We start from the raw sequence: 19,712 nt of genomic DNA, 5'->3' as shown, positions 1-19,712 counted from the left end.
CCTAGAAACCTACATGGTGCCTAAAAAAAAATCTCATAAAAAGGAGGCTCCAAAATCAAGTAGGTGCTCCTTCTATTATGAAGCCTGTGGTTTGGTCAACGTGCACACTAGGGCCACATATAGGATATTTATGAAAACAAAAGAATTGGGGGAATCAATTTTTAGTCACATTTCTCTAGTAAAATCTACTGTATTCGTTAGAAAAATGTATTAAAATTGAAACTCTGCAAAAAAAAAAGAAATTTTGAAATTTCACCGACACTTTGTTTTAATTCCTGTGAAACACATAAAGGGTTAACAAACTTCCAAAATGCTGTTTTGAATACTGTGAGGGGTGCAGTTTTTGAAATGGCATCATTTATGGGGGTGTCTCACATACAAGTCCCTCAAAGTCACATCAGAACTGAACTGGTCCCTAAAAAAATCAGTGTTTGAAATTTTCTTGAAAATTTGAGAATTTGCTATTCATATTTGAAGCCTCCTAGTGTCCAAAAAAATGAAAAGGAGGTTGAAATAATGATTGCAACATAAAGTAGACATATGGTCTTTGTTAGTTATTAACTATTTTGAGTGGTATGTTTATTTGTCTCACAAGCAGAAAATGTGACATTTTGCAAATTGCAAAATTTTCCATTTTTTCACGACATTTTGGTATTTTTCACAAAAAAACACAGACTGTATCGACCCAAATTTACCACTAATTTGAAGTACAATGTGTCACGAGAAAACAATCTCAAAATCACTGGGATAAGTAAAAGCAAAAAAAAGTTATCCCCACTTAAGTGAAACATGTCAGATTTGAAAAAAATGGCTCTGTCAGGAACGCAAAAACTGGCTGTGTCAGGAAGGGGTTAATAGCCTGGCAGCTGTATTTTGTACCATCGGGAAGCGGTGCAATTCTATTGCTGGGAGCCCAAGGTAGAGGGCATTGGAGTAGTCAAGGCGCAATGATACAAATGCATGTATGACTTTAGGCAGATCTTCTGAGGGAATTAAGTGCTTGGTTCTGGCTATATTCCTTAGATGATAGAATTAGGATTTAATTGTGGCTGATATCTGATGTTTAAGTGTCAAGCCACTATCTAGGACAACACCAAGATTCCACATATGTTCCATATTTTTAAATTCTGCACCCCCAAGTGTAAGTCCTGTTGGTTGGCTTTAATGCAGTCTTGTCCTGTGACCTATCATAAGCACCTCCGTTTTATCAGTGTTTAGTCGCAGCCAACTGGTACTCATCCACTCCTGCAGCTCAGATATACAGCCATTTAGGGTTGTTATTGGGTTCTCAGTACCTGGATTAAAGGACAGGTACAGTTGTGTATCATCTGCATAGCAGTGGTAGACCAGGCCATGACGGCTGATTATTTCACCCAGTGGTAGCATGTAAATGGCAAAAAGCATGGGAGACAATATGGAACCCTGTGAGGCAACACATGGAAGTGGCACTGGTGATGATGAATACACTCCAGATGAAACTTTCTGTGAGCTACCAGTGAGAAATTATTTGATTTCAACCAGCTAAGACCTGTGCCATCCAACCCACAGAAATTTTTCAGACGCTGAATTAGAATATCATGGTCCATGGTATCAAAAGCTGCTGAAAGATCCAGAAGGATTCAGATTGAACAGTTACCTCTGTCTCTTGCCATCAGAAGATCATTAAGCACATACCAGGGCTCTTTCAGTGCTGTATCTTCTCCTGAATCCTGACTGGAATGGTTTATAAATATCATGGGCTGACAGGCAGGTTTCTAGTTGAGTTGCTACCACTTTCTCAATAACCTTTCCTAGAAAAGAAAGTTTTGATACTGGCCTGTAGTTGGTCATGCAGTCAGGGTCTAAATTTGTTTTTTTAATAAGTGGTCTAACAATTGCTTCCTTTAGTGGCTCATGAAAAATGCCTGTTTGCAGAGAGCGTTGGACTATTTTTGCAAATACAGGGCCAATTATGTCCATGCACCTTATTAGCAGCTTGGTTGAGGCAAGGTCCAGGGAACAGGTGGTGGTGGGATGCAGCTTTCGGCTAATTTCTGCAATGTCTTTTACATCCATTGGGTCAAAGCTGTTCCAAGAAGTCAGGTGGCTTACATTCGCAGGATTAATAATTTGGCACTTCTTTGATGACACTGTGGGGATTCCAGCCCAGATGGAAGATTCTTTATCTGCAAAGAATTTTGCAAACTCATTTAACTGCCATTGAAACACCACACAGTTTGGGAATTTAATTTTGCCTACTATGCGCATTCCCATTCTCTGCATTACACCAAATAAGTATCAGTGGTTAGATTTGTTGCATACTGTAGACTTGTATTAATTCCTCAGGGCAGTGATTCCCAAACTGGGACACTTACAGGGGTGCCATGGGTGGATGGTCCAGGCCTAAATCATATCATTTATGGTCAATGTGATACTCACTATTGGTGATACTGGCTGCCAATTAGAAAAAGTGTGGACAATCACAGCACATCGCTGTCTACTACATTTCTGAACCTAAGGAAGACAGGTAAGCACAATTTACTTAGTTTAATCATTTTCTGTAAGAATTTTTCAGTAAGAAACTTTTGGCCTAAGAGTGTTGTGAAAACAATGGTGATGCACTAAGGTTTTTCAGTCATTAGTCCCAAAAGCTGAAACTCACCAAAGGAAAACTGAACTTTCTGGATTGCAGGGAAAGCTGACTGCTTAGCCAAAGTATCCAATTTAGTACATGTGACTACATTCTTGTAGCAGTCACTTGGTTACATAGCCTCCTATGGATAACATGGCATTCTTATCTATAGAAGCTCCAATAATAGGAGTAAAAGACGCTAAAGAAGGACTAGTTGCATTGATCCCAGAGGCTTGGTAACTCAATGACTGCTACAAGGAGGTAAAGACTCAGATTAAGGGCCAGATGCACTAAGCTTCAAAAGTGATAAAATGGAGAGTGATAAACATCCAACCAATCAGAGCTTTTTATCACTCTCCATTTTATCACTTTTGAAGCTTAGTGCATCTGGCCCAGTATTGGATACAGTTGGTAACCGCCAAACAGCTTACCTGGAAATCCATAAAGCCCAATTTCTCTGTGTTGAAAACCAGCTGTTGGGACTAATAACCCCTAAAAATTGTCAGTCTGCCAAGTGATCATTATGCTTTGACTCTACTGTGGTGAAGAATGCTAGTACCTACATCACATTGCTACATTGGCTTCTGGAAGTCTGTGAAAAGGAGAAAACAGCACTAGCTTACTCTGACAATACTGTATATTAACACAGGTCGTGGAAGCAGTAATATCTACTACCTTGGTAACTTTAGTTGCTACTACGCATATGGATTTACATATAAGACCAGTTCGAACAAACTATGTTTATGAATGATCTATTTAAAGGTTTTATGAACATTATCGATTATTACATTGGTGTTTTTTCTGATTAATTGGAAATAGTATTTGTGCATCCACTAAGGGGGAATTTTACTATGATGGGAGTTCTATTTCAGATGGGATGTTGCTATGGGCAACAAATCAAAATCTACTTATTTACCTAGAACCTCCTTGAAGATAATAGATAGTATCTGATTGGTTGCCCGTAGCAACATCCCATCTGAAACAGAACTCCCATTTTAGTACATTTACCCCTAATAGTCTGTAGCTGGTAAAATTGGGATTAACAATATTGGGTGATTTAGAAAAAGGTGTGATAACAAAACCTTGGACAATGCAATACATTTATTTAGCATTCAGGATAAATGCTCTTGCATGCAACTTTATTTGTGCACCGCAAGTAAGATCCCCATCCCCCACACATTTAAGGGGTACATTTACTAAAGCTTCTAAAAATGAAAAGAGGTGAACAGATTATGGGGGAGATTCTCTAAGAATCTCCGCCCCCCTTCGCCGCCCATCGCATTTATAATTATCGCATATGTTGTAACATATGCGATAATTAAGGCAAAGGACAGCTCTTGCGTTAAGAGCTGTCCTTTGCGGTGAGAGTCGCCGGGTACCAGCAGGTCCCGGCGGCTCCCCCCTCCCTCACACAACCGGCGCTGCTGCTGCTGCGCCGGGCTCTCCTCCTCCCTGCACCCGGAAGAGGATCAGTGCAGGGAGGAGGTCACAGGTCCGGGCAGCACAGCTCTGTGCTGCCTGGACACAGGTGAGGGGGCGATGCGGGGCGGCGGGGGGTCAGCGCAGGGCGGCGGAGGGTTGCGGTAGAAGCCCATTGGCTTCTATGGGGCATCGCCAGATTTTTTTTAACGGGGTTTTTACCGCATTTTTCGCTTAGAGAATCTCCCCCTATGTCTATCATTTCTCTGTTGCATCCTAGAACATCACCTTTTTTCATTTTCTACAAATCCTACACGTGCCTGACTTGCAGGGCAACATGTTTGGTCTTTTTTGCTTTAATCTCACTTCCTGATTGTACTGAATGTCCTGATTTCTACAATCTCTAACATGCTGAACATGATATTAATGTGTTAATCAGTGGCATAATTATGGTGTGGCAGCCTCAGCTGTGGTTTGGGGGAGCCTGCGGTCTCGTGGTGCACTGAAAAATATCTTCTGAAATACACAGTTTGCTGTCATTCAGTAGTAGTGGGTGGCAGAGGCTGTGTACTATAGCTGTACACAGCCACTGCCTGTACACAGCCCCTCCCCAGTCTCCTCACCTCCTCTGTGCCTGAGCGTGGCCGGTGTCATTACCCGCACACACTTCCGCTAGAATCCCCAGGTGATGGAAGGCTACAGTATGTCAGCAGACGGCATGACCTCCCTGTTATGCCGCAAGGGCGCACGTCACTCCTGGGAAGCTGCTGCACTACACATGGCGGCGCACAGTGGCCCAGGTAACCAGTCTGCACCATTGTCATGTTTTACCAAAGAAGGTGGGGGGAAGTCAGGCACACATTTTTTGGCAGGGGGGAGCTAAATTTATGGTTACGCCACTGTTAATGATATAACTGATTCATTATCTTAATACATTTTTCTGTAATATACTGCTAGAAAATAGAGCATTTATTGTTATATTTATGGGCTGTATTCTAAATATGGTGGAATACTTTTCTGAGAGTACCCTAGAAACACAGGAAAAAAGAAAGAGTTAGAGATAGATAACAGATGAGAACGGAGACAAACTGAGAGATCAATTACTAACTAGAGCTTGTCTTGATGCTAGGGTAAGAAATTAACAGACAGTTTGATAAATTCACAACACTCACAGGACTTTTGAAATCAATACATAGGTTTAATGTGAGCACATTAAGCCCATGTATTGATTGCAATAGTCCTGTGACTGGAGTGTCCCTATATCAAAGTGATTGTTTCTGAGGTAATCCCAAGATCTAATAGCTTTAGATAACTGTATGAGCACCAAAGTATATTTGCATCCTTTTACATGCAATGTTTGTGTGCCATGAATTCTGTACACTGTTATATGTGCTGGAAGCTCTCTCCAATAAACAAATTATTGCAAATTACTTTAACTAGATTATTCTGTATATTCATTATAAAAAATATTTTCCTGAAAAAATATGGATTAATTATTCTTCCAAAAATTTTGGGAATCAGCAGCATGCCAAATCAGTAGTCATCAGCGGGTATCATTACACAGTCCAACATCAGTGGCAGGTGCACCATAGCTTGCTACAGTGCACCAGAGAGCTGTCCTGTTCATTATTGCAGGTGTTAAGGGGTGTACACACGATGAGATTTGGGCAGGAGATTTTAAATAGACAGTCAAAATCTCCTAGAAGATTAGCCAAAATCTCCCAATTTTTCTCCCTGCCTAGATACCGACGCTAAGTCAGTATCTCCTATAGAATGTGCAGGTAAGACAATTTTGACTAGATCATAGACTATCATTGGTTAGACAAAATCACTTAGTCAAAGGGCCTTATTCTGGTTGACTCGCAAGGCTGGAAACCTAACCATCGGGAGGTCATCTGGCACCCCTTAAATACAAGCTTTCCCTATGCATTACCCCCCTGTGACCTGTTCTGTCTATCACGTATGACTGGGGGCTCCCTAATTTGTCAACCCCAAGCCCCAAATTTCTGATGGCAACCCTGATGAGTAGAAATGGATGAGTTCAGAATGTGGCTTAACTAATATAGAAGATGGAACAGGAGCTAAAATATGATTTATTATAAACACAAAAATCTCCAAATCTTTTTTTCTAGTGTGAGAATGACTAATATGTTCTCGTTTGGCGGCCTTTAGATATAATTCAGTATTATATTCACATAAACAGATTGCATTGTTTTTTAAACTAATTACAATTAAAGTGGTTATAAGAGACTAAAACCATACATAATATAATAATACATTGTTTTCTAATTTATTTATATCTTGTGAGAAAATATTAATTCTTGTGTTTATCTTTTAGATTAATTAGATCACTATAATTACTTTGTAAACAAAGTAGCAAAACAACATTCTTTGGATGACTTAGTGTTCTATCTAGAATACAAAACTAATGACCCTCTCCGTACAATTTATAAACAATGTAATTGCTACAAATAAAGAGAAACCCCCAATGCTTATATTTTTGTTGGTTTGGTTAGTATTGAGCATATAACTTCTTGGGCTTATTAAACATTCCAGACAACAACACTTCTGTTAATTTAATCATTGTCAATCTCACTCAAGCAAAAATATTTTGACACAGGTCATTAACATTACTGTTTCCTGTGGACAGGGCTGTTTGTTGTGCGATAATGAAGACGGCATCTCTAGATTAACAGTTCTAAAGAACAACATATTTTCTGATGTCACGTGTAATACAATAGCCAACTGTGTTGGGACAACATTCCAGGATCACATTGCAAAATATATAATCCACAGTTCAAAATGGACTCAAACTCCTATGCTATGTTTTTAAAGAATACTTCTGGGCTTATACTAAGTGCTGGTAAATGTGTCTCATTAAAGTATACTAGACCTGTGTTTACACAGAGCGTACATTATAAAAAACAAAAAGTCTTTGCAAAAAGGTCTCCAGCCAACTGTGTGCAGTGAGGGAGTAACCTTAACAACATGGAATAAAAAGATCATGCAGGTATTTGTTATGTGATTCCAAGTCCTGCCATGATATCTTCAATTGCTATATAACTTCCAATAGGTCCATGGGACTGAGCCTCCTACTAAGGCAGGACAGACAACTAGCAGGAACATTGGAGCTATTCTGTGGTTTTCTACCTTCTAATTCCTAAGGTAAGAACAGTCCATTGCATAAATTAATTATTGTATTATTTTAGGCTATACAAAGTATTCAAAATATAGTTTAGAGATGATTTTTTAAATATTTTTATTTTTTCTTTGTCTAGTTCATTACCACTGAACTTATTTAGCAAGCTATGTGTCTTCCGTGATTTCATATTTAAATCAGAAACTGATTTGAAATCATTATATTATGAACTAAAATGTGGTTAAGTGATTCTGCTGTATGCAACCACTGTACTGTATAGTTATTTCCATGTGCCTAACTATCTCTGCAGCTTATTAAGCCTGAAAGACTGTGTGACAATTTTCTTCAAAAGCATTACAATCCAAAACAATCATTACTGGGTTCTAAAAACACAATATTATGGTAGACAGTTACTAATACCCCTTTCACATCGCACTTTTAAAACGGTATATTGCCGTTTTTTTCCCATTTTAAAACATTTAAGGCTGCAATGTGACAGTGCCAGAGTTGATTTACCGGTTAAAGTTAACCGGTATTTCAACACGGTTAAAAAGCAGAGTCCTACACGTTTTGAAGCCATTTTTTTGGGCAGTTTGAACAGCTCTATTTCAATGGCTTGAAACGTGTCCCTTGGGGTTAAACGGATTGAATTTTGAATGGTATTAAATGATTTTTAAAACGGTTTTCACCTGCAATGTGAAAGGTCTCAAGGCTCAGACCCGTTTTAAAGTCCCATTTAAGAATACCGTGTCATTACCCATCTCTGCAATGTGAAAGCAGTATAAGATGGGAGTTCTATGTTACACGGGATGTTGCTATGGGCAACCAATCAGAATCTACTTGTTATATATTTAGCACTTTCTAGAAGATAATAGATAGTACCTGATTGGTTTCTCATAGCAACATCCCATGTGACATAGAACTCTCATCTTAGTAAATACCTCCCTATATATTTAAATGTTATTGTGAAATTTGTTCCTTTATGCTTTATGTGAAGTAGTATTCGTTACTGACACGGCATACAATAGAAGTATTTGTAGCCATTCATACAGTATTAGTTAGACCACTTTTAAGACACATTTCTGCATATCTACAAAAAAAATGGCAATGTCGTTTTATATTCATTAATCAATTTATTTGCAAACATTTTTCAAAAAGTGGTCTGATAGGTATACAAGCAGCAATTTGTTTAAATGGGGTATTACACCCTTTGCTGCATTTGTCTCTGTTTCTTGCCACTTATGTCCCTAGAATATCTTATTAGTTATACCAAGACTTTTCCTTGCATTCACTGTCCTGTCTATGCTAGTGGGAAGCTGTGCAGATTAGGGGATGTGTGCATCTGATTTACTTCTCAGGACTGCTCTGTTTGAGTTGATGTTTTAATCAAAAATTATAATTAGCTTCAAATGCTTAAAGCATATTTCTTTGAGCAAAATCAATTGCCAGTGAACTCCGTTTTGATTTTATGCATACAGAAAGTGAAAATTCATCAAAAATATTGAGTAGTTAGTATTGGATTACTGACTCAGTGCTCAGCTATACTGTGACTTTGGGTGATAATGAAACTTTGCAAAGAAGATGCTATGGTAATGTCCTGTCCGCTTCTCTTTGTTTAAAATGGATATCTTCTAGACGAAGATCATTATTTAATTGGGAAACGGTAACCAAATTTATATATACTAGACTTTTATAACTCTTCCACTCCCCAGTATGATATACATAATTCAGTACAAACTGCACATGCAGGTGTACACTTTAAGCACTATTTGTCCTTGTTATATGTGGTTACAGATAGATATCTGTTACACACTACAGTATATTCAAATGGGTTTGGAGCCTTAGGTCACCAGCATTATGGTCGACAAGCATTAGGTCGACATCATTAGGTCGACATGAGTTAAGGTCGACATGACATTAGGTCGACAGGGTCATTAGGTCGACATGGGTAAGGTCAACAGGGTCATTAGGTCGACATGGGTAAGGTCGACATTGAAAAAGTCAAATTTTTCAACACAGTAAACATAAACACTAAAATGTAGCACCGCGTCCTCTCGGATGGCTCGCTGGGCTCGCCATGCTTCGGGCTCGGCAAAATATTTTATTCTCCGGCCACGCCCTAGTGGATGGTAGGGCATGAAATACCACCTGTCGCCACATTTCATGTCGACATGGACACCGAAACGTAGCACTGCTTCCCCTCACATGTCTCTCTACGCTCGCCATGCTTCGGGCACGGTGCCCCGCTGCGCTCAGCACACTATTTTATTCTCCCACCATGTCCTAGTGGATGGTAGGGCATGAAATACCGCCTGTCGGCACATTTTGGCTCAAAAACAGTCAAAAAAACTCATGTCGACCTATTGACCCTGACGACCTAATGACCTTGTCGACCTAATGACCCTGTTGACCTAACCCATGTTGACATTAAGTCATGGTGACCTAAATGCATGTCAACCTAATGGTGTCGACCTAATGCTTGACGACCATCATGCTGGTGACACAATGACCATATCCCATTCAAATGCTAACCTACACTTTAAATTTCCAAAATTATGTAGTAAAAAGCTCAATAAACTCCTGTTCCACATATTTAACCCTTTGAGTGCCAAGTGCATTTGATAAAATAGGTGTGAAAATTGCCAAGCAAACATTTGTATTCATCATAATGACCTGTAATGTAATATAATATAGGAAATATAATCTTTTTTACACAACATATAGTACTTGTTTCCTAGCACGGCGCCCATCTCGTTGATTGTATGCCTTAAGTTTAAGGCACTTAAGGCATACAATCAACGCGATGGACCCGATTTTATGTCAATCACCAGCTAATTTGCCGGTGAAAGACAAAATCGCGTTGATCGCGTCCATCGCGGCCCCTAATAAGGAGCCGCGATGCGACTAACGCGATCAATTTCACATTGAATATGGTTAAAAAGTATGTTTAATGCCCCTCCCATTGTTAACGCCACCCCACTATTGACGGCAACCCGAAGCGTGGCGAGCGCAGCGAGCCCGCGAGGGGCGGCGGTACGTGTCCTCCGACCTTTTCATACCCCCACTATCCACGTTGGCGTGGAGTTGATTTTACAAAGTGTGGCGAGCGCAGCGAGCCACCGAGCCCGAAGCGTGGCGAGCGGACATGGATACCTGTGAAGACCACGAGGGGACGCGGATACCTGTGAAGGTATCCGTGTCCGCTCGCCACGCTTCGGGCTCGGTGGCTCGCTGCGCTCGCCACACTTTATAACATCAACTCCACGCCGACGTGGATAGTAGGGGTATGAAAAGGTCGGAGGACGGGTACCGCCACCCCTCGCGGGCTCGCTGCGCTCACCACGCTTCGGGTTGGGGTCAATAGTGGGGTGGCGTTAACAATGTGGGGGGGGCATTTAAAACATGAGGGGGGGTTTGGCATTAAAATGGGGGGTTTTGGGGCTTTTTACATTGAAATCAATGTAAAATCGGGTCTCAGGGACCATTTTACATTGATTCCAAAGTTAAAAATTGGGTCGATCGGGTCGATCGCATCGCATGCGATTTGGTTGGCATGCGATGCGATCAACGCGATTTTTCCGACCCGCTGGATACAATCAAAATCGGTGGCGCCGTGCTAGGAAACAAGTACCCAACATATTTTATTTGAATTTATATAACAAATGTGAGTATTGCTAGCATTTTTTGCTGATATTCTGAACCTCTCACTAAAAGGGTTATGGATTTATAGCTATTTACCAAATGGTTAAGGTAGTAGATGTATCAGATTTCTACTGCACTATGCTATTTAACTACAAATGCAGCCCTCTTGTTCTGAATAATCACAGCAGTTTTGAGTTATTTATCACGTTTCAAAAGCTTAGCTTTCCTGAGCTTGTCACCCATAGATGACACCATCAGAGCATAGCGTTAGCATATATATCAATAGATCTATAGATCCTTCCCCAGCAGGCTGGATTGAACTAAAGCAATAATTACCAATTTTTATTCACTTATAAATATGGTCTGAGTGTTTAAATTGTGCACTCCCATCTGTATTGTGAATTGTTTATTGTACTTTGAGCTACAGTAGTGTATGCTTACACACGTGAATCAGACTCATTTTTCTATTTTTCAAGAACCCAGACTCTTACAGTATACATTGTAAGACATCATTAAATGTCAAATTGTAGTAGAACATGAGTCATATTAGACTTAAGAATGGTTGACATTAAAACTCAACTTCACCTTTCATCATTGTCGCTTGTCATTTTTACTCCCATTGACACCTTAAGGTGACATTTGACTTTCATCTGTTAACCTTAGCAATGTTATCACTCTATGTTATCACTGAGGTCATACTTTTTTATATCATTCTACATCATTTAACTGTATATAGTATATTATACATATAAATTATACAAAGTAAATATATATAGTGGAGACGGGCAGGGTTTCCGCCATCCACCACTGAGAGAAGGGTACACACGTGCGTGTGAGACGTACATCCATCCCGTCAGATGGAGTGCCTCTCCGCCAGCTCTCACCAGCGGAGGGGATCTGGCGAGGCGCTCCATCTGTATCTCCATCTGAGAGTAATGTGGAGGATCCAGACCAGGTTTTGGAGCAGTAGCAGAAGCCATGTGTGTAATCAGCAGCACCTGTCATTTTTTTATATAAATGTTTCCAGGGCAGAGTGCAACTGCTCTTGATGGTGGATTAGCTGCCCAAGTGATAGGCCGTGGTGTGGGCTATGGTAGGGACCAATGGAACATTTGCAAGAGCCTGTTTATGCTGTGATTACCTGTATGCTGCTGCCTGCAACTACGCTTGCCTATGGAATTCATCTGGTATGCTGTGACCTGCTATACAAAATAAAGATCAAAGTCTCCATTTGAAACCCTGTGTATGTGATCCTTATCTATATATATATATATATATATATATATATATATATATATATATAGAGAGAGAGAGAGAGAGAGAGAGAGAGAGAGAGAGAGAGAGAGAGAGAGAGAGAGAGAGAGGGGGAGAGAGAGAGAGAGAGAGCAAGCAGAACAGCCTGGTAGTCTGTGTAATGAGTCGATAAGCCGGGGTGCCCTCCTTGCAGGTATTTAGGAGTAGATAATCCTTAAAGTATGGTTGTATTTGGAGAAAACTAGAGGCAGCACTCTACAGTCCCGATGAAGAGGCTTTGGTTCCAAAAAGTTGACTGTCACTGTATTTGTTTTATGAATACCAATACAACCATACTGGAAGGATTCTCTACTCCTAAATACCTGCAAGGGTACCTCGGCATATTGACAGAGTGCCGGACTGTTCTATTCTTTCTCTACCTCTCTCTCTCTCTCTTTCTCTATATATATATATATTTTTTTTTCCTTGTCACTTGTGTAGTGGAATATACACTCAACTAGGTGATTCATCGCGCCCTACGGGCGCTCTTCACACCATCGTAAGGGGCTGCGCCCCCTTAATTTGTGAACGTTTGTATATGAGAAATATGGTTAGAATTGTATGAAAGATGCCCTGTATTGCAACTTAGGTGTCCGCGAATCGCGGGAGGGGGGGTCGCGGAGGGTGCCGCGAATTGCAGATGGGGGGGGTCGCGGGGGGTGCCGCGAATTGCAGGAGGGGGGGTTGTGGGGGGGTGGATGCTGCGAATCGCGGGAGGGGAGGGATTGCAGAGAATCGCGGGAGGGGGGTCGCGGGGTGGGTTGCCGCAAATCGCGGGAGGGGGGTTACGGGGGCGGGGGTTGCGGCGAATCATGGTAGGGGGGGTCGCGGGGGGTGTGCCGTGAATCACGGGAGGGGGGGTCACGGGGTGGGGTGCCGAGAATCACGGGGGGGTGTGTGTGTGCTGTGAATCGCGGGAGTGGGGGTTGCGGGGGGGGGTGGGGGGGTGTGACGCGAATCGCCACAAGAAAAAATCAACACAGAAAGGTCAACACATGTAAATGTTGACATAAGTGTGGCACTTCATTGGTGTCCATGTCGACACATGAGAATGAATGTGAAAACATTCAAAAAATGAAAAAAAAAACTTCAAAAACTCATGTCAACCTTTTTCATTGTCGACCATAGCCGTGTCAGTGTTTTCCATGTGCAATTTAATTCTGGAGCTGCCGCGAATCGCGGGGGGGTGCCGCGAATTGCGGGAGGGGGGGTCGCGGGGGTGGGTGCCGCGAATCGCGGGAGGGGGGGTTACGGGGCGGGGGTTGCGGCGAATCATGGGAGGGGGGGTCGCGGGGGTGTGCCGTGAATCACGGGAGGGGGGGTCACGGGGTGGGGTGCCGAGAATCGCGGGGGAGGTGTGTGTGTTTGTGCCGTGAATCGCGGGAGTGGGGGTTGTGGGGGGGGGGGGGGGTTGCGGGGGTGTGTGACGCGAATCGCCACAAGAAAAAATCAACACAGAAAGGTCAACACATGTAAATGTTGACATAAGTGTGCCACTTCATTGGTGTCCATGTCGACACATGACAATGAATATGAAAACATTCAAAAAATGAAATACATCTTCAAAAACTCATGTCAACCTTTTTCATTGTCGACTATAGCCGTGCCAGTGTTTTGCATGTGCCATTTAATCCTGGGGCTGCCGCGAATCGCGGGGGGTGCCGCGATTTGCGGGAGGGGGGGGGGTTGCAGGGGGTGGGTGCCGCGAATCGCGGGAGAGCGGGGTTCATGGGGGTTCCGGTGGGGGGTTGCCGCGAATTGCGGGAGGGGGGGGGGTCGCGGGGGGGTGCCGCGAATCGCGGGAGTGGGGGTTGTTGCGGGGGGGTGTGACGCGAATCGCCACAAGAAAAAATCAACACAGAAAGGTCAACACATGTAAATGTTGACATAAGTGTGCCACTTCATTGGTGTCCATGTCGACACATGACAATGAATATGAAAAAATTAAAAATAAATCTTCAAAAACTCATGTCAACCTTCTTCATTGTCGACCATAGCCATGTCAGTGTTTTGCATGTGCCATTTAATCCTGGGGCTGCTGCGAATTGCGGGGGGGGGGGGTGCCGCGAATCGCGGGAGGGGGGTCGCAGGGGGGGTGCCGCCAATCATGCAAGGGGGGGTCACGGGGGGGTTCTTTTTGCCGCGAATCGCGGGAGGGAGGTCGCGGGGGGGGTGTTTTTTCCGCGATTCGGGGGGGGGGGGGGTCACGGGGGAGGGTTTGCCGCGATTCGCGGGAGGGGGGGGTCGCGGGGTGGTGGTTATGCCGCGAATTGCGGGAGGGGTCGTGGGGGGGTCGCGGGGGGGTGCCGGGGGTGCCGCGAATCGCCGGAGGGGGGGTTGCGGGGGGTGTGACGCGAATCGCCACAAGAAAAAAATCAACACAGAAAGGTCAACACATGTAAATGTTGACATAAGTGTGGCACTTCATTGGTGTCCATGTCGACACATGACAATGAATATGAAAAAATTAAAAATAAATCTTCAAAAACATTCAAAAAATGAAATACATCTTCAAAAACTCATGTCAACCTTTTTCATTTGTCGACTATAGCCGTGCCAGTGTTTTGCATGTGCCATTTAATCCTGGGGCTGCCGCGAATCGCGGGGGGTGCCGCGATTTGCGGGAGGGGGGGGGGTTGCAGGGGTGGGTGCCGCGAATCGCGGGAGAGCGGGGTTCATGGGGGTTCCGGTGGGGGGTTGCCGCGAATTGCGGGAGGGGGGGGGGTCGCGGGGGGGGTGCCGCGAATCGCGGGAGTGGGGGTTGTTGCGGGGGGGTGTGACGCGAAAGGTTAACACATGTAAATGTTGACATAAGTGTGCCACTTCATTGGTGTCCATGTCGACACATGACAATGAATATGAAAAAATTAAAAATAAATCTTTAAAAACTCATGTCAACCTTTTTCATTGTCGACCATAGCCATGTCAGTGTTTTGCATGTGCCATTTAATCCTGGGGCTGCTGCGAATTGCGGGGGGGGGGGGGGTTGCCGCGAATCGCGGGAGGGGGGTCGCAGGGGGGGTGCCGCCAATCATGGCAAGGGGGGGTCGCGGGGGGTTCTTTTTGCCGCGAATCGCGGGAGGGAGGTCGCGGGGGGGGGGGGGGTCACGGGGGAGGGTTTGCCGCGATTCGCGGGAGGGGGGGTCGCGGGGTGGTGGTTATGCCGCGAATTGCGGGAGGGGTCGTGGGGGGGTTCTTTTTGCAGCGAATCGCGGGAGGGGGGGTCGCGGGGGTGTTTTTGCTGCGAATCGCGGTAGGGGGGGTCGGGAGTGGGTGTTTTTTGCCGCGAATCTCGGAGGGAGGGGGTGGCCGCGAATCTGCGGGCGGGGCGCGGGGGGGGGGGAGGTTTTGCGGCAAATCGCGGGAGGGGGGCGCTCACTTGGTGGCTGTGGAGTAGCAGTGCTGGGCAACATGGGAAGGCAGTGGGTGTCTGGCACTGTCTGTGGGCTCACTGGGCTGGTTCTCTGTCATATACCTCCCAACATGACCCTCTCCAGGAGGGACACAATGCTCTGTTTCTAGACTTCCCCTTAATGTATGATTGCCATCACCTGTTTTAAACAGGTTAATTTCTCAGAAAGGTGTTCAGCACAGATGAAGGCAATCACACATTAAGAGGAAAGTCCAGGAACAGAGCGTTATAGACACAGACACCCACTTTGAGTGACAGATGTAGCCAAATATATAGGAGATTCTGAACTACTTTTTAAGTCCAGAAAATTTGATTTGGTCTGCTATGCGAGTATTAGTAAAAAGACTACAGCGTAAAACTGTTGAATTACACAGCCTTTGAACTACAGTATGTCTACAGCCCAGCCTTGTATTATTTTCATCATTCCATTGTCAGTGCTTGCCAATCCCAATTATACGTTAAAACACTTCAAATACAAATAAGAAAGAAGCAACTCTAACTATCAGTTTTTCAATTTAGAAATTTATTAAAGGACTTGTATATATATGGAGGCAACAAATAAAATCCTGTGCATTCATCATATAGTAGAGCCTTTGAATAAGTACAACATATGGTAAGTAATAAGGTGACTCAATGAATTCATTTCCAGTGTTCACAATATGCCTTTAGATTTACAGGGTAGCTGTAGGATTTTCAGTATAAAATTTTACAGTCAATTTACTTTAATCATGTCAGTGTTAACTGTAATGAGTTGTACACCATCCTGCTGCTGAAATATTTATTGGCTGATAGGAGCATATGATCTGGGCCCGGTGTGTGCAGTGATGTATTTTCCCAATGAATGCACCAAGGACAACATCAGTTTGACTAATGATGAACTGTACACAGCTCTGCACTTGTTCCTAAGAGAAATCACAATGTCACAACCAGAGCAAAACATATAGCTTTCTGTAACAATTGAAAAAGAATAACGGAGAAAACCATTTAGAGAACTTCTGTAAGAATTGTGTGATAAGTTTACTAAGTTCTATATATATACTGTGTGCATCGAGTGGCAGGTTTGTCAAATAAATTCAAGGGGAGAACAACTACAGCTCAGAGTGTATGAGTAATAGTGCTACTGATCGGAGAAGGATTGCACTTATGGTGTGCAGGGCCGCCAAGAGGTAGGCAGGGCCGCCGGGGCCCGTTAAAATTGGGGGTGTGACCTAATCATGGGAGGCATGGCCACCTCCCGCGATTAGGCCATGCCCCCAAAATTGTTAAGGGGAGAGTGAAAAAACCCTCTAAAGTCAAGGGGTGGAGGTGTTATTATCCCCCAACCCCTTCAGCAGCAGCAGCAGCAGCACACACCTACAGCATGTAGGCTCAACATGAGCTCTCATGTTGTCAGTGAGATGCTCATGCTGAGCCCAGGGCCATCTTAGCATATGGGCTTGAAGGGCAGTTGCCCATGGGCCCCAAAATGCTAGGGGCCCAAAGCCTGCCACCGTCGTCGGCAAGGACCGGGCACCAGGGTTATTTTTTGCAGGCGGATGGGGTGCCACACGGCTTGTTCTGCTGTTTCATTTACACCTGAGGATAGGGTCCAGGGACTCACTCCATGTCCAGACAGCAGCTGCAGCTCACACGCTGGCTTCCCCCCGCTGTGCTGCAGCGCTGTGTGCTGTGGCTGCCGCCTGCTGGGAGGGGACGGAAGGGAGGGACAGAGATCGGACTTGGCTTGTGCGCTCAGCGCTGTTATTGCCACCTGTTGGGAGGCGGGAATGGCTGGCCGGGGGACTGAGACCAGACGCTTGCTGTGCCTGTGTTGTTAACATACAGTAGTCCAGAGGAATCCGTCCCCCAAGCTCCTCAGACTCAGCACTGCCACTGCGCTGACATACATTATGCAGCAAACAGCTGCTGCATGGTCAGTGCTGTTGACGGCGGGACTATACTGCATGCTTCGGCCACCACTGCCTTCGGGGGAAGGGGGGTATTATTCCTGTGCGGGCTGGCTTGGCAAATCTTAACTCCTCCCGATGGCCGACGCTGAAATCAGGCAGCACCTGGCACAATTTTATTACTTGTGCAGATAGGCTCCACTGCCGCATCTCTGGATTTGTGGTGGGTCCTGCTCCATTGCCTGTGTGCTGTCTGCTGTATGTGTTGTTAGTGAGTAGTACTGTATGATACATACAATCTGTATGTCACTGCACTAGATAAGTTATTTAAGTGACACTATGGAAGTGACACTGAGGAAGGGCCCAGGAGGAGCAGTATATATTGTATCACCAGAGCCACTGTCAGGGACTAGTCTAAGATGGGTAGTTTTTGTTACAGTATACTGTATATCTGAGGCTGGGAGTGGGATTATATGGATAGGGCTTGAAATAGTGTATGTCACAGTAGCCAGGGGGTGAGGGTGTAGCCTAGGTTGGGTACTGAAGGTCGCTGGGGAGGGGGGGGGGGGGAATAGGGGATTAGTGAAGGGCTATTTTTACAGGGGGAAGAGCCGTGCAACAGCACAGGGCGCCGTACGTCTCTTCCCGCTGTTGCTATATTGCCGCGGCCGCTGGAAGTCTAGTTCTCCAATCATCTCTGGCTGCCCACCCTGCTTGAAGTAGCGAGACGCCAACCCAGAGTAAGCAGGCTGTGGCGCCGCAGTACAACTACAAAATCACGACTAGGAAGGCAGAGCCGTGGAAGCCAATAAGTGGGGGGGGGGGGCAAACAAAGTGCTAGCCTCTGCCTGCTATCTACTGACTTCTATTTAAATAAGAATATAAAAAGAGGAGCCGGAATAAGCATTGTGGGCAATGTTTTTTCAATACAATTGTATTGTCATACGGTTGTATTGAAACGTTGAGCGTGGCTATTAAAATTGATATGAAGTATTTAATGGCTGGAGTAATTTATATTTTTGTGTGGTTGTTTAGGTTGGGGCCCCACTGCACTGCTCTTCCCAGGGGCCCATAACGTTGTTAAGATGGTCCTGGCTGAGCCTGCTGTCAGCACACCACATGCTGTACGTGTGTGCTGCCGCTGCTACCCGGGAGGGACGGGCCCCTCCAGCAGGCCCTGGTAATTTGTACCCCCCTCTCGGCGGCCCTAATGGTGTGTACACACAGTGAGATTCCTTTTCTATCTGACTAATGGGGTGTATACACACGGGTACAATCAGCATGAGATTTTGACTATATAGTCAAAATCGCATCGGGATCGCATGCAGATCGCAGAGGTTTTTTGCCTTGCAATCCCGATGCGCGCTCCCATGACAGCACAAATCGAAACCCAGATAGACAGGGCAGCAATGACTATATAGTGCAAAATCGAATATAGATAGCATGAATTGTATGTAAATAGTACAGAGATAGCAAAGATTGGATAGCATTCGAATCTTAAGTCGAATAGCAAGGGAATCTCACCGTGTGTACACACCATTAGATTCGATTGCTATGCAATCTTTGCTGACTCATGTGCTATTTACATACAATTCATGCTATTTACATTCAATCTGCACTATATAGACATTGCTGCTCTGTCTATTTGGCTTTTTGATTCCAGTTGAATGGGAGCGCGTATCGAATCAGGATAGAAAGCTTAAAAACATGTTCTATCTCTATGCGATCCCAATAAAATTTTGACTATAGAGTCAAAATGGAATGTGAAAATTGTACCGTGTATACACAGCAATACAATACATGTTTAATATGGTAATACAGGGAATAACATGCTATACTGGGGTCACTGATGGTTGTTAATTTGCCATAATTATTACAAAACTTTATATTATTATTATCATCAATAAGATTCAAAATAATTGTGTTTCTTTAAATTTGGATATTTTGCAAGATAACATTACTCTAATAATCAAATACTGTATTACATTTCTGATTTCACAGACTTTTTACAGCAATACATATTACTAACTTAAATACAATAATAATTATACATAATTCAAATACAGTATGTTCCAGTTATTTTCATTCCATAGCTAAAGGCCTCTCAGCTCCTGTGCAAATTATGAGTGCCATAATTTACCCATCTACCTTTAATAAGATCCCTTAGCATTTTATGCCTATAGGATATACCAGTGGTTCCCAAACTTTCTTGAGTCAAGGCACCCTAGAATATCAGCATTTGTTCAAGGCACCCCTAGACGAAAAGTTCTTATGGATAAATAAAAAAAATTAACCTCAGGTTCCGTTATA

Source organism: Crinia signifera, chromosome 1 (genome assembly GCF_055691185.1).
Source record: "Crinia signifera chromosome 1, ASM5569118v1, whole genome shotgun sequence".
Classification (NCBI taxonomy): domain Eukaryota; kingdom Metazoa; phylum Chordata; class Amphibia; order Anura; family Myobatrachidae; genus Crinia; species Crinia signifera.
The sequence above is the reverse complement of the archived record's forward strand: the minus strand, read 5'-3'. Positions refer to the sequence as shown.